Genomic DNA, 14,514 nt, shown 5'->3' with positions numbered 1-14,514 from the left:
TTTCTTTTTAAATTTAAGGTTAATTTTTACATTGATTATTATTTTAAAGATATTTAAAATATATAATTCTTTTTCTTTTTTTTGCACATTTAACTTAAAGATTTTACAAATCATCTCATATATATATGTATGAATGAATGAATGAATGAATGGATGAATGAATGAATGAATAATAGCAATTGTAAATGATTGGGGAAGTATGGGGAAAAATATTAATGTTTTTACCCTACAAGTATATTCACCTGTTTTATCTAGACACCAGACATAAGTAATCCATTTTTGTTTTAAAGTAGGTTATAAAGTTATAGACTATAAAACCGAACATATAGGTGCTTGACCCTGATTGGAAAGACTGAGGAAAAAAAAGGGTGATAAAGTGTTCAGTATTTGAGTATTTATTCAATTGGTGCTTGACCTCAAGCACTGCTTAAAGTTGAAGAAAGCAAGAAAATGCAAGAAAATAATTGTGCAATAGTGCCTCTGCCAACTATAACAAAAGCAAACGAAATATCTTTCCCAATATTAGCGTTGCTAAAGCTTTATCAATTATTACTGTCTACACTTGATAAATCATATTAAAGTGGAAGAAAAAGCTGTGCAAACTCAACCGTGAATTTCATTTTGCATAAAAGATGTGTACAAATAAAAATGTACATAATGGCTGTCAGTTTTACATTTTAAATTGTGAATAATTTGTGAAAATAAAAATACTCAATTAATCATGTCCAAACCTGTATGCCTAAGGTTTTTTTTTATCCCATTACACTTTCCTTTGTTAAATATTTTTTAAAACTTGAAAAAATTTTTTTTTTATATAAATACAGTTGAAGTCAGAATTATTAGTCCCCCTGAATTATTAGCCCCCCCTGTCTATTTTCCCCCAATTTCTGTTTAGCAAAAAGAAAAATTTTACAACATGTTTAAACATTATATTCCTAATAACTCATTTCTACTAACTGATTTATTTGATCTTTGCCATGATGACAGTAAATAATATTTTACAAGATATTTTTTCTGAATACTATTTAGCTTAAAGCGCATTTTAAAGGTTTTACTAGGTTAATTAGGTTAATTAGACAAGTTAGGGTAATTAGGCAAGTCATTGAATAACAGTGGTTTGTTCTGTAGACAATTGAAAAAAAGCTGAAGAGAGTTAATAATATTGAGCTTAAATTGTTTTTTTTTTTAAAACTAAAAGCTACTTTTATTCTAGCTGAAATAAAACAAATAAGACTTTCTCTAGAAGAAAACATATTGTAGAAAATACTGTGAAAAATTCCTTGCTCTATTAAACATCATGTATAAATTTGAAAAAAAAAAAACAAGAAAGCTAATCATTTCCAATTCAACTGTATATACTCTCTCTCTCTCTCTCTCTCTCTCTCTCTCTCTCTCTCTCTCTCTCTCTCTCTCTCTCTCTCTCTCTCTCTCTCTCTCTCTCTCTCTGCGTATATATATATATATATATATATATATATATATATATATATATATATATATATATATATATATATATATATATATATTCTAACATTTTATTTTAACAAATTAAATTTAAACTTTTTTTAGAAACTTTGCACTTTATTTTCTCTTTACTTTTTATTTTAATGTGAACTTCAAAATATACCTATTTTTTGGAGTCCACAAGTATTAATTAGTTTTGCAAACGAATTATCATTTTATGAGCAGTTACTGACTTATTTAATAAACATATTTGTTCAAACAAGATTTTAATTAGAAATGCATCTTTATGAATGTGTCATTAATACATTCACATAAATGATTCGTTTAGACTTACATATTCAGGCCATTATAGAAGCAAAACCATACAGTATATATTTTGGTCTCATCATTTCTGCCATACAGTCTACAGATGTTTCAGAAAAAAGGGCTAAATGTGAGCGAGTCTGTAAAATACTCATTTAGGACTGAAACTCCAGTGACGTGTTACTTGTGGACGCACACGTGCGCAGCAATTTGTGGTTTTGTTTTTTAACGTTAGATCTGTGTGGAAATATTTTATTACGCGGAGAGAGAACAGACGCAATTATTAAACATATTGTGCCCAAAACATAAGTTAGACAACATTAATGTAATCTTTGTCGAGCTGCTTTCTACATGTTTTAAGCTCGCGATTTGTTTGTCTGAATGTCACGACAAATCACATGGTGCGTTGTCAACAACTTATAATGTAACGTATTCTGAAATATTCAACGTTTTCTATAGCAAGTTGTAGTCACTTTTAGCCACTTTTTTGTGGTTCCTCTCTGATACGTTGTTGGCATTCCTATGTATTGTAACGAAATGTAATGTTAATGTAATGTTAATAGCATGCTTTTAAATGAACACTTTAGAGGTCAATACACCATTCAACCTTGGTACTAAAACGGGAATCTGAAGTTGGCCTTACAGTGATAAACCTCACTTATTTGAGTAGCAATCCTCAAATAAAATTAAGCATAATACAGTCTCCTACATAATCCCTTTCTTATTTCTGTCGATTTAAAGTCTTGGACAATGCTGCCACTGCTGGGATCCCACTTAAACCCCCTTTTTCTTTGCTCAGGAGCTCAGAAACCAAACCTCCAGAACTTCAGTCAGAGTCGGTGTGTACCAAAAGTGTTGGGCCAGATCCAGTCTTCCTCTGAGATATGTGGCGACTTAAAGTTGGATTCCATTTTCACTTTCCAGGTAATAAGAAAAGTTTCTTCTTTCGTCTGTGCCGCTCGCAGGAGATAAAGCCCGGAATGACTTTGTGGCGAAGAGATCTTAACACCACATACGGCACCAAGAAGCTCTTCTCAACTATTATTACAGCTCTCGAAAAAAGAAAGGGAGAAGATATGGAGAGAGAGAGCGAGGAAGGGAAACAAGTTAGTTCATAAATGCAATGGAACCTGGTTACAATTAGAGGGCGATTTCCAAAAAGGTCAATGAATTCAGATAATATCCTTAGAGGGAGGAAATTTAATACCCTTTTTTGCTGAATTAATTAATTGTAATATTAGGCTCACTCATGGGGGCTCTTTCTTGAGTGATTAAGCGAGCACATATCTTTAAAAGAGTCCTCAACCCTCATGGGTGTTGTGCCTTTGAACCCAGGGTGTAGGATATATTTATATATAATGCATGACTCTAAAATAATATACATAAATGTGATCTTACCTCTATCAGAGAGATGCTAAAATTATTCAGATGAATTTCTTTTGCTCCTTTAATCTTCAGCTTTATCTGAACACATTTTTGGGTTGTTGATTCATTTTTGCTTTTCACTCTGATTTGTTTCCATGTCATAATTTTAAATGACACAACCCAAGACTTCGAGATTTTGTGGTTTTAGTTAAATAATAATTTCAAAATAATAGTTTTAGTAATAATAATAAAAATAATAATAATGATGATAATAATAATACATTCATTAATTCATTTCGGCTCAGTCTCATTATTAATCAGGGGTCGCCACATCCAGCATATGTTTTATGCAGTGGATGCTCTTCCAGTCGCAACCCAACACTGGGAAATACCCATACGTTATTGCATTCACACACACACACTATGGCCAATTTTAGCTTATTCAATTAACCTGTACCGCATGTCTTTGGACTTTGTGGGAAACCGGAACACCCGGAGAAAACCCACACAAACACAGGGAGAACATGCAAACTCTACACAGAAACAACAACAGTGTCACCCAATAATAATAATAATAATAATAATAATAATAATAATAATAATAATTTAGAATAATTATTAACAATAAATATTGTTACCATTAAATACTGTTACAAATGAGTCATGCAGTCCTGTCACTGTAGTGCTAACAACAACCTGAAATCTCAAACAGAATTTAAAGACATTTTAAGATTAGATTTGATCAAGAGATTTTTACCAGATGTCATATTGGACATACAAGATTAACCCATGTTTTTTTGCTCAAAGGTGAAGACCCTTCTCAATAGTTGTACTGCAGAATTTCTCTTACAGTAAAACACATTTTACTGGACTGGAAATCAACTCTCTTGAGAACATTTTTAGTGATATAATTTTAATTATATATTTGTTATTTTATTAAAAAAAAATATTCAAATGTTCTTGCCAGGAAAATAACTTTGGTTGCTGACATGGCATTAAATAAAAAATATATTACATATCACTGTTGTGATAACAACAACAATAATAATAGTAATATGTATTTGTTATTGCAAAAATAATAATAATGATTGTTTTTTAAATAATAATTATTATTAATAAGTCAGTGTAAATAATCAATTTACAGTGCATTCTGAAATTATTCATAGCGCTTCACTTTTACCTCATTTTTTTTTCGTTACAGCCTTATACCAAAATTGACTAAATTAATTTATTTCCTCAAAATTCTACACACAATACCCCATAATGACAATGTGAAATTTTTTTTTTTGAAATTGTTGTAAATTTATTAAAAAAAAAACCTGAGTCTTTGCTCAGTACTTTGTTGATACACCTTTGGCAGCAATTACTGTCTCAAGTTGTGAAGCCACTCCGTTGAGATTTTGGTGGTGTGCTTTGGGTCATTGTTCAGCTGGAAGATGAACTGTTGCCCTGGTCTGAGGTCAAGAGCACTCTGAAGCAGGTTTTCATTTAGGATGTCTTTGTGTACATTGCTGCATTCATCTTTCCCTCTATCCTGACTAGTCTTCCAGTTCCTGCTGCTGAAAAACAATCCCACAGCATGATGCTGCCACCACTATGCTTCACTGTAGGGATGGTATTTGCCTGGTGACGAGCGGTGTCTGGTTATCTCCAAAGAGTTTAATTTTAGTCACATTAAACCAGAGAATTTTGTTTCTTATGGTCTGAGAGTCCTTCGGATGCCTTTTGGCAAATTCCAGACGGGGAGTGGCTTCTGTCTGGCCACCCTTTCAAACAGGCCTGATTGGTGGATCGCTGCACAGATGGTTGGCCTTCTGGAAGGTTCTTCTCACTCCACAGAAGATCGCTAGAGCTCAGACAGAAAGACCATTGGGTTATTGATCACTTCCTTGACTAAGGCCCTTCTCCCCCGATCACTCAGCTTAGATGGCTGGCCAGCTCTAGAAAGAGTCCTGGTGGTTCCAACCATCTTCCACTTACAAATGATGGAGGCCACTGTGCTCATTGCAACTTTCAGAGCAGCAGAATTTTTTCTGTAACCTTCCCTCGGCCTTGTGCCTCAAGACAATCCTGTTTTGAATGTCTACAGACAATTCCTTTGTCTTCATGCTTGGTTTATGCTTTGACATGCACTGTCAACCCTGGAACCTTATATAGACAGGTGTATGCCTTTTCAAATCATGTCCAATCAACTGAATTTACCACAGGTGAACTCCAATTAAGCTGCTGAAACATCTCAAGAGTGATCAGTGGAAACAGAATGTACCTGTTCTCAATTTAAAGCTTCACGCCAAAAGCTGTGAATACTTACAGTTAAATTCAGAATTATTAGCCCCCCTTTGATTTTTTTTTCTTCTTTAAAAATTTCCCAAATTATGCTTAACAGAGCAAGAAAATTTTTACAGTATGTCTAATAATTTTTTTTCTTATGGAGAATGTCTTATTTGTTTTATTTCAACAAGAATAAAAGCAGTTTTTAATTTAAAAAATGGGACAAAATGTATTAATTAAAAATTAATAATTACCCCCTTTAAGCTTTTTTTGTTGTTGTTGTTGTTGATAGTCTACAGACCAAACCATCATTATACAACATCTTGCCTAATTGCCCTAACCTGCCTAGTTAACCTAATTAACCTAGTTAAGCCTTTAAATGTCACTTTAAGCTGTATAAAAGTGTCTTGAAAACATCCAGTAAAATATTATTTACTGTCATTGTGGCAAAAATAAAATAAGTCAGTTATTAGAAATGAGTTATTAAAACTATTATGTTTATAAATGTGTTGAAAAAAATATTTTCTCTCTTAAACAGAAGTTGGGGAAAAATAAACAGGGTGCTAATAATTCAGGGGGGAGCTAATAATTCTGACTTCAACTTTATGTACATGTGATTTTTTTGCTTTTTTATTTTTAATAAATTTGTAACAATTTAAAAAAATATTTTTACATTGTCATTATGGGGTATTGTGTGTAGAATATTGAGGAAACAAATAAATTTAATCCGTTTTGGAATAAGGCTGCAACATAAATTTTTTTGGAAAAAGTAAAGCGCTATGAACACTTTCCAGATGCATTGTAATTGACTACATTATCCACTAAATAATAATAAAAGTTTCACAGGTACGAACTCTTCAGTAATTTTAGTATTCAAACAATTCATTTTATTCTTTATCACTTTCTACACTTTGAGGACCCTGCTCTAAAACCATGGGTCTAGGTATATATTATTGGCATTGATCACTGAACAAACTTTAGCATTATTTAATAAAAGTGTCAAACTCAACTCAAACTCTTCTCCTCATTTAATAATCAAACTTAATATTCTAAACCAGCCAACTTATGTGTTTAGTCCTGCCTGGCACATTCAAAAAACTCAAATACAGCAAAGCATCTCCTTGATGTTACTTTCATGTTTCCATCATTGTACGCAGCCCCCATTTTTTTTACCCACTCTCTGTTTTCAGGGGTTTGTGTTGTCCCAGACCCCCTTTCCTGTCAATTGCTTTGCCCTGGGGAGATTTACACAAAGACCTGCAACATGACAGCTTCCTTAACCTGCTGCCAACAGTCCCCAATCAACCTCTCATAATGCGTCATGTCCAGCAGGAAAATAACCTCACTCATTCCCGCAAATGCGTCAGTCACTCCTGACCCACTGATATGTCAATCAAACAGCTGCTTTTGAAATGCTGCTGGGCCTTTTTTTACCATCCTATGGCTTTACAGAACTATTACAAAGTATCATCATTCAGTTCGAATTCTGTTGGCATCTCATCATGGTGCTCTTTTTGAGAGCTTGATCTCTCTGTTGGTTGTCAGGTGGGATTTTATTTGTGCTGGGTACAAATAGACTCTGAAGGCTGGCGGCGTGCCATGCTCCTTTTCGCCCACATTTATGGATCTCAGGGGTATAGGTAGCTTATTTTGTCTAAAATGTTCCAAATTTGAGGGCTAAAATATAACATTGAATTGGATTTGTTTGAGATGGATGTCTCTATGACATTGCACGCAGCAAGGCTATAACCTTTTCTTGAACATTGGGGTGGGTGGGTTTCTTGGTTGGGATGTATTGTCTTTCTTTTTCTGAATTGAATGAAAATATGGTAAAAAAATATAAAAGTTTTTCTTCTTTGAACACAATATATTTTATTTTGAGAAACATTTTAAGTATTTTGGAGCCGTAAGCATGTATGCTAAATATTTCAAATGAATCATTGACTTCTGCTGTCTTCATTCGTTTCAAAAATACTGATTTATTTACAATTTAAAACATCTTTGCATTTCTTTTCTGTTGGAGATACTGTTGTCCTAAAAAATGTACATAGAAAAATCTTACATATACGATAGGAACGGTATTGCAGAAAATTTTGGCAGGAGATAAAGCCCTGAAATGACTTTGTGGCGAAGGGATCTTAACACTACATACGGCACCAAGAAGCCAAACTTTATCTGTTTTAAACTTTGTGAGTTTCTTTCTTCTGTTAAACACAAAAGAAGATATTTTGAAAAATGTTGGAAACTGCTCTGTTGTAGGAAAAACAAATAATATGGAAGTCAGTGGCTACAGGTTTCCAGCTTTTATCTATTTATCTTCTTTCTTTTGACCTAAAGAAAAAACTAATAATGGTTTGGAACCACCACAATTTTAGTTGAGGTAATTTTAAGCGAAGCTTCATGAAACACTGAAACAGTCGAAGCAAATGTGTCGAAGCTTCGAAATGTTTCTAATCCCCACTCTACAGTGACATCTAGTGGTCATTTTTTTAGGTATTGCTCTAAAACAGCAAAGAAACAGTTAAGTAAACTGAGGTATTAACCCCCACGTTGTATTGCCGAAGCTTCAATCGATTTAGTGAAGCGGTGAGAATTCTTAACTAGCATGCAGAGATAATGGGTTTGAACCCAGGGTGATGCAGCTACAGATGTTAGGTTCAAAATGCTTTGTTCTTCTAACGTGTTTTGTTTTAACATTGGTCTGGCATCCGAATAAACACTTTGTGAATAAATATGTCTTGTTTTGGTCATAAACCAGGGTTGTTGCTAGATCAGATATGGTTGCGGCTGGAAGTTTACGCAAATTATTTATATTATTCATAAAATTTCCCATTTATTATATTTTATTAACGTCTACTGCAACCCTAAACCCAACCATATAAAAATCATAATTTCTGAGTATTTGTACAAGTCGAGGTTCAAATCCAAAAGTCATTCCCAGCACAGTAATTTTGTGCACACGCACGGTCCATTGGACTATATGAGACAGTTTAATTCTGACCCTGTCAGTCAAATGCAGATTTGCCAGGTCTCGAAACGCTTCTAAAATGACCGATGCTCAGACTCGCTTTAGACGCTTGACCTGGTTTTTGAATCACCTTAGTCACGTGACCTGAGTGTTTCGGATTATGCTTTGGTGCAGTGTTTCGAAACAATTGCGCTTCTGGATCTCGACACTGTCGAAACATCAGTTTCACGTTAGCTATTCCTACAAATCAACCAACCAACCAACCAATCAATCAATCAATCAATCAATCAATCAATCAATCAATCAATCAATCAATCAATCAATAAATCAAACAAAAACTCTGCACCAAAGAGGTCAACAGCTGAGTTTTTAGAAGACCACTAGGGTTATCCTCTGGCTAAAAGTTCTTTAGTGCAGTGTTTCTCAACTACGTTCCTGCATGGAGGACCACCAACACTGCATGTTTTAGATGTCTCTTTTGTCTCTCACGCCCATACCAGGTCTTTCAGTCTCTGCTAATTAGCTGATGGTCTGAATCAGGTGTGTTTGGTTAAGGAGACATGGAAAATGTGCAGAGCTGGTGTTCGTCCAGGAATATGGTTGAGAAACACTTCTTTAGTGGACATGCAAAAAAACAGCCTAAATCTTTTAAGTCTAAAACATATATTGAAATGGTCATGATGACTTTCTGTAATCCTAACAATAAACAGCAGCATCAATATCAACTATCCTGTCTGACTGTTACAGCCCTGACACACAGTGACTTTCTAAAACCCAGTTCGGAGTTAATATTTTGGTGTCATAAACTTTTCTCTTTTGAATGAGCATTTGTTGAGCACATTCCCAACCTTCCATTAGTTGTTTTTCCTCTTCACATATCCTCTTCTCCACTTTCCACATCTGACGCATCAGGTTTCTTCCACCGGTAATGATCAAAGTCATATTAAAACGATGCTGGTTTCACGCAGAAGGAGGGTAGGGGCCAATGCTTGTGCCTCCAGCTTCGGTTCCTGAATTAATTTCTAGATGAAAATGTTGGTTTAGTGCAATCAAGTGATGTTATAAACATCCCTCTATACCTCGGGCGTTGTGCTACCATTCTCTGACCTTGCTAAACATTCAGGTGCAATTAATTATTTCAGCGAGATCTAGCGACTGCTTCAAAATGATTAGCCTCCCTGGGGGGTTGGACATTATTTTAAAAACACTTTCTCATCATGAATTTTAATCATCCCAAAATGTATCGATTAATTATTAATTAAGCAACTTTAAGTGATGCCAGGTGGGTATAATTTCAAAAAGAATTGGAAAAATCCTTTTGGGGGTGAAGACTTTAAAGTACAGGCGCTGTGAATTTATGAACCAAGTGTTGGCACTTTGGTTTCTTTCATGTTCAAAACACTTTTTTCCCCTCCCCAAAGTGGTTCTTTGGTCTTGTTTGGACAGAAGAGACTAACTATGGATATTTTTTCACTTGTTTGCACGGAGCGCCAGTTCTTCGCTTTTTAGCCCCTGAGATATATTTAATATTGAGTGCACTCGCTGTAAATGACAAGAGTTGTACTATTTAACAGGTGCCACTGAGAGCCAATATGTGAATATGGGAACTTGTCTGAAAGTAATCTTGTCTGAAATGAGTACTTACATAAAATTAAATACACACACGCTAGCAGTTTTTTTGCCCCCAATTAATTGAAGGTGTCCTTATAATCTACATTTTAACCGTTGAAGCTTAAATAAAAGAAAAGAAAGTCTGCTGTCATTTTATAAAAGCCATCATCTGTCATACATCAGTTTATTTATTTATTTTTAATTACTAGACAGTTTAATTTATTCTTATCCCTCTACTCCACGCATTATGATTAGATCTATAAAAAAAAATTTCCACTGTTTTTCATTTTTTAGAATGGCTTAACTTGAAGTGCTGTAAAAAATTTGGAGAGATTTTTTAAAGTACTATATGATATGTTGCCTTATGGCAACAGCGACCAATAGTGTAACTTTGACATTTCTAATTTAAAAATTTTGTTGTTTGAAATTAAATTAAATTTAGTTTTGATTGAATTGGTGTTGTAGTATACTAAGCTTTATCACAGAACTTATAAATGACAAGAATTTCTGCGCCACTGTGGCGTCATCGAAAGATCTCTGAACTGGTACAGCAGACATTCAGTTTAAATACATTTTTACAGACATAGATACATAGATGTGGGGACAAATAGAAACAAAGCATGCAAATGAAGTGTTGTTGTCAGCAGTGTAAATTGCCTTTCCCCCAGCCCCAATCTCATCAGCATATAAGTACCCATTCACGATACATTTTAGCATGAAAACAAAGTGTGCAAATAATGTACTTGGGTCAGAACCCGTCCGGCCAGTTGACCTGCTTGAAACTGTTTCTTTTACATATGTTAGACAATTTGCATTACTTTGGAGACATGAGACGGTTTCACATAAAGGCTCCTTTAGAATGTATTTTACAATGATATATATATATATGTATATATATATATATATATATATATATATATATATATATATATATATATAAATTTGAAATCTTTCATTGTTTTGCCTTTTGATGAAGTTAATGCAACTTTGCCAAAATAAATATGTGTATATCATACACATATGTGTATATCATATGTGTATACAACACTATCTAACAGTGTTGTAGCAGAAACTTGAATTGGCAGTCTATACTGTACAAATTATATGTATTTAAAAAATCTTTATTTATTTAACCAGTTTGTGATTCTTTTGGTTTTTAAATAACACTTTCAATTTGAAGACCAAATCCAAACCTTTAATTATTTGCAACACTGCATTTAAATCCTGTTTGTGCAGATGTATGTCTCAGTAAGGCTGTTGACAAATATTTATTAGATTCTAATTCACATGTCTATTTAATAACTTGACTGATTGTTCTAAAAAATATATTGATTTTTTTTAAACAATAAACGATAAGTTATTGAAATGTTCCTAATTGCATTATTAATAGTATATAAACAAGGAGCTCAGGTAAGTCAATGTACTTGTACTTCAAAAAATCCCCAAGTTCTGTTCAAATAGATGTATATTAACCTATGCGGCAGGTCCTGGGTGAAAACACAGCAAATTACAAATTACCTGCCTGATTATGGCTGACCCCAAATATCCTACAGGCATGAATATTCATTACGAAATATATCCCAGTCTGGAAAAAAATATTAATTTCTTCCTTCTCTATCTCCCCTCACTCTCTCTCTTCTCGTCTGGCTGGACTGTGAATAAGAATGATTAATGAAATTCTCACACATACAAATTCATCATTCTCAGGGAGCCGGAATGGTAATAAGGATCCAATTAAAGACACAGTAGGAAAAGAGCAGTGGGGGCTTTAGATTCACACTGCACTCTGACTGCGGCGAGGGCAAGTGAGATAAAGAAGCAGAATCACTTAGTTTGGCACAATATGCTTCGAGGTGCTGTTGAAATGCTTCTTTTATGATACACAGCTGTTTATGCTTGAAGGTGAGAAACTGCAGGATAATAGGGTAAAAACTAAATATAGGTAAATGCTGCAGTTATCAATATAGTTCTCCGGTTGATTGAGTATTGTTAAGAATTGCGATTGTGTTATTTGGTTTACAAGTTGTATAAAATGTTATATTTTAATAAGCACATTGTTTTGTTAAATATGAGCTAATGGGTATACGTATGTAGCGCAAAAATCTGGACATTGGATGAAGTCAGGTTCACAATTCTTGTTCAATTTTTTGCCAAATTAGAATTAAAAGTTTTTTAAGAGTTTTTTTTTTTTTTATGAATCTTTTTTTTTATCACTGCATAGTTTGGAAAATACTGCAGTCAGACAATAGTGCAATAAAATGTTGTATATAATAAGCCAGAACATTTATAAACAAATGGTTTGGTTGGAATATATAGAAAGTAAAGTTGGTGTGTATATGTATGTGCTGATAATAATATACTGTTTTATAGCTGACTGCAGTAGAAAAGAAAAAAGACCCTAAAAATCTGTATTGTAATTGAAAGCTACAGATATGGCCACTAAGAATGCATGTTTCAATTAATCATGTTATTATGTTCACTATGTTACATAACTGCCCCCTGTTGGTCATGTCTTGTGTTAGACCATTTTGTGCTGTGTCGCGCAGTACTGCAACACTGCGTGTGGTCAAGTTCATTCACTTGTGCATTCTCATTAGACACATCTGTACAGTTTCAGACTGAAACTGTGTCTTGTGGGTGTTTTTTTTCTTGTGAGTGTTTTCTGTATTTCGAGATTCATTTTTCTTAATTTTTGCTTTTGAATTGCATTATGGTATCCTGATCTTTACGCCAGCAACTTTTGATATTGAAAGCTGGTGTTGATAATGAGACTTTTATTGAAACTTTTATATGCTGATGAAGTATACATTTATAATTTATGGCAAAAAATACCTGGTAATACCTTGACAAATAGTTATTAGATTCTAATACACATTTCTATGTAATAACTTGACCGATTGTTCCAGCTTGTAAATTTTTATTTGATAAAAAGTGACTTTTATCGAAACCTAGTTAAGTATAAAAAAGTATAAAGTATGAAAGTATGAAGTAATATTAAATGTTTGTATTGGTGTTATAAATTATGGCAAAACATACCTGGAAATAAACTGCCAGCACTTTTTCTTTTGTTTTACAGGCTTAATTCTTTCTCTCTCTTTCTCTATCTCTCTCTAATATCCTCTCTGTATTTGGGTAGTATATGTTTCAAAACTACTAAAATGTCAAAAGTTAACACAGCAAAAACCAATGTCCCATAATGAAATTCATAACTCTAAATAAGCAGAAAATAACTGTGAATCACAAAATAAGGAAGGTGTTAATTACAGATTTTTACAGCATAGAGCTACCTATAGAGACCTTTAGGCTATTTGGTTTTCAGTGTCTTGCCCAAAAGTTTTACTTCAATATGTAAGGCATGCCATACAGTAAAATGGCAGCTATTGTGCATGACACCTTCGACCTCCTCCACTCCGCACCTTTACCACCCACTTCTGTTGTGTTTACCGAGGCCTAAATCATGTTTTCGGTTGCTCTGCACCCCTGCCTGTCTGCACACCGCTTAATTTCATGTTCGGTTGGATTCTAAGATGGCTCATCCGCCAGCCAAATATTTGTTGTGAGTCGGTGGGGTAATCTGTGGCTGAGTACATACACTTATCTTTGAAGCTGCCACCGGAAAGGAAGGACACTGGAGTCATGGAGGGCAGGAGGTTGTGTGCGTGCTGAACCCGGTGATAACAGCTTTTTGGATAAATCCTCTGCACTGCCAGTACTGCTTCATCCATGAGGCATTAGGGCTGAAGCACTCTTTGAGACCACTTTCAAATAAACCTCAGGGTTCGCAGTGGGACACTGGGATGATGATGCTGTGGGAGACCAAAGGTTATGTTATAGTCCTGTATTTGGTCTGTTCTGTACTTTTTGATTGATTATTATTTTAAATAGTATATTGCAATATTTTGATCTCGATGATGTGATTTGTGTGTATATGGTGTATAAAATGTCAAATCGGCAGCATATTTTTTAAAATTAAATTTTAGTGTGTACTGTAATACTGTAAAAATATTAAAGGTTTCCCTAATTATGATTCACAGATGTTAATTTACAGTTAGGAATTTCAAAAAAATGGTGGGTTCCACAAAATCAATTAGTGTTAAAACAACATGAAGGAATTAAAGTAACTTATTAGTTTTTACAAAATCAAGTGTATTGAACATAAAACAAATTGTCCCCCAAAAAGTGAAAAATTGTGTAGTTTCAGCTCATTTTAAATAAGTAGTTTGAACAAACACCATTTTTTAAAACTTTATTATCAGACATTGATTTCTGCTACTTTCAAGGACACCTATTTTACCCATTTTACAAGATGTAAAATAAGCCTTTTGGTATCTTCAGAATGTGTCTGTAAAGTTTCAGCTCAAAATACCCATTAGATTATTTATTTAAGCCTCCAAAGGTTGCCTATTTTGGTGTCTGAGTATACTGTAGCTGTTTTTGTTGCCTGTGGCTTTAAATGCAAATGAGCTGCTTCTCCCCACCCACCGTTTCCAAGTGTGTCTCTGCTTCTCATCATGTGCTACATCAGATAAATA

At 33.9% G+C, this 14,514-nt stretch overlaps 1 protein-coding gene and 1 long non-coding RNA gene across 3 annotated transcripts in view; both read left to right on the top strand.

The window, feature by feature from the left end:
- LOC137496650 (uncharacterized) overlaps positions 1-14,514 on the top strand; it is a 131,141-nt gene that overhangs the window by 13,513 nt on the left and 103,114 nt on the right. For both annotated transcript variants that reach the window (XR_015502561.1, XR_015502560.1), the window contains exon 3: positions 2,567-2,691. This is a non-coding gene — a long non-coding RNA (uncharacterized LOC137496650). The remainder of the gene's footprint in view (positions 1-2,566; positions 2,692-14,514) is intronic.
- LOC147841782 (uncharacterized) overlaps positions 1-14,514 on the top strand; it is a 168,823-nt gene that overhangs the window by 81,555 nt on the left and 72,754 nt on the right. The gene's annotated exons all lie outside the window — the stretch shown is intronic.

Source organism: Danio rerio, chromosome 11 (genome assembly GCF_052040795.2).
Source record: "Danio rerio strain M-AB ecotype USA chromosome 11, GRCz13ab, whole genome shotgun sequence".
Classification (NCBI taxonomy): domain Eukaryota; kingdom Metazoa; phylum Chordata; class Actinopteri; order Cypriniformes; family Danionidae; genus Danio; species Danio rerio.
This window is presented reverse-complemented; position numbering and strand designations above follow the sequence as displayed.